Source organism: Gekko japonicus, unplaced genomic scaffold (genome assembly GCF_001447785.1).
Source record: "Gekko japonicus isolate JY-2015 unplaced genomic scaffold, Gekko_japonicus_V1.1 scaffold1198, whole genome shotgun sequence".
NCBI lineage: Eukaryota > Metazoa > Chordata > Lepidosauria > Squamata > Gekkonidae > Gekko > Gekko japonicus.
The window spans coordinates 450,592-452,166 of NW_015170924.1; the positions used below are offsets into that span (position 1 = coordinate 450,592).

The window sequence follows — 1,575 nt, forward strand, 5'->3', positions numbered from 1 at the left end:
TCTGAGACATGGTCTGCGGTATGATGGTGGCTTTATTTCGTTTCAGCGTAAAAATCATATGAATTCATGAGGATCCATGTAGAGCCGACTTTTATCTTTTTCCGGTGCATCACCATAAACGCGCTGCTTCCCCCCCCAGCCCAGGGCTCCATACGACGCCGTTCTTCTCGTGACAACAGCCCTGCAATGTAGGCCAGGCTGAGTGTATGTTGGGGGGGGGAGTGAAAGAGAGAAGGACAGCGCGCAGCAGGCCAGCAGGGAGGTAAATTAACCCCCCGCACCGACTGCCTCCTCGGCAGGTCTCCTCGGAAGAAACTCCGCCTCCGCCCGCTTCCTCCCTCACCACGCCCCCCCACTCCGAAACCGACCAATCCCCTTTCACCTTTCCCCCACTACGCCCCAACCACTCCGAAACCGACCAATCCCCTGTCACGTTTCCCTCACCACGCCCCACCCACTCCGAAACCCACCAATCCCCTGTCACCTTTCCCCCCACCACGCCCCAGCCGCTCCGAAACCGACCCTGTCACCTGGCTGCCTCACGTGATCTCCCTCGGCGCAGGCGGCCGGGGGGGAGGAGCCAAGCCACGCCCCCGCACGACGCGTCGACCTGACGTTCCTGAAACGTGCCCCGCCTCCGTCCCCGCCCCTCCGCGTCTCTCCGTTCCCGCCGACGTCACGTCCGCGCCGCAGATCTCGCGAGGCTCGCTCGGAATCTCTGAGGGGGACGGAATCCCTTGCTCGTTTTCGCGGTTTCGCGGCTGGTTTCCCCCCCCCCTCCTCCCCCGGCCTGGAAGGCGGCCTCGGCCCGGGAGCGGTGAGTGGCCTCGGCGGAGGGAAGGGGCGCGGGGAGGGCCCGCTCTGGGCTTCGGGGCCCCCTCTGCTCGGGCGTCGGGCCTAGCGGGGCCCGGGGAAGGTGGCGGGGAGGAGGAGGAGGGCGTGTCGCTGCCTGGGGGGAGTCACGGGCCGAGGAGGAGGAGGAGCCACGCGGTGTCTGGCTGGGATGACAGTTCAGGTAGGCCGTCTTCACAACGGCCCTGCCAGGTAGGCCGGCGCGGGTGTCAAGGCCGTTGGGGGAGGGCCTGAGGGGGTGGAGCCTGGTGGGGGCGGGGTTTGAGGAGGGGCGGGGCTTCAGTGGGGTAGAATTAGGGTTGCCACCTCTGGGTCGGGAATGACCTGGAGACTCTGGGGGGCGGGGCTTCAGTGGGGTAGAATTAGGGTTGCCACCTCTCGGTCGGGAATGACCTGGAGACTCTGGGGGAGGGAGTGGAGCCTGGGGGAGGGGCGGGGCCTCAATGGGGTAGAATTAGGGTTGCCACCTCTCGGTCGGGAATGACCTGGAGACTCTGGGGGAAGGGTGGAGCCTGGGGGAGGGGCGGGGCTTCAGTGGGGTAGAATTAGGGTTGCCACCTCTGGGTGGGGAATGCCCTGGAGACTCTGGGGGAGGGGTGGAGCCTGGGGGAGGGGCGGGGCTTCAGTGGGGTAGAATTAGGGTTGCCACCTCTGGGTCGGGAATGACCTGGAGACTCTGGGGGGTGGAGCCTGGGGAGAGGCGGGGCTTTGGGAGGGGAAGGG

At 66.2% G+C, this 1,575-nt stretch overlaps 1 protein-coding gene across 1 annotated transcript in view; it reads left to right on the forward strand.

The window, feature by feature from the left end:
• The first annotated feature begins 694 nt into the window (after window positions 1–694).
• The window catches only part of SUPT5H (SPT5 homolog, DSIF elongation factor subunit), a 46,522-nt gene continuing 45,641 nt past the window's right edge, over window positions 695–1,575 (forward strand). Inside the window, exon 1 of the mRNA XM_015418789.1 lies at window positions 695–817. The gene's annotated coding sequence lies outside the window, so the exon portion shown is untranslated. The remainder of the gene's footprint in view (window positions 818–1,575) is intronic.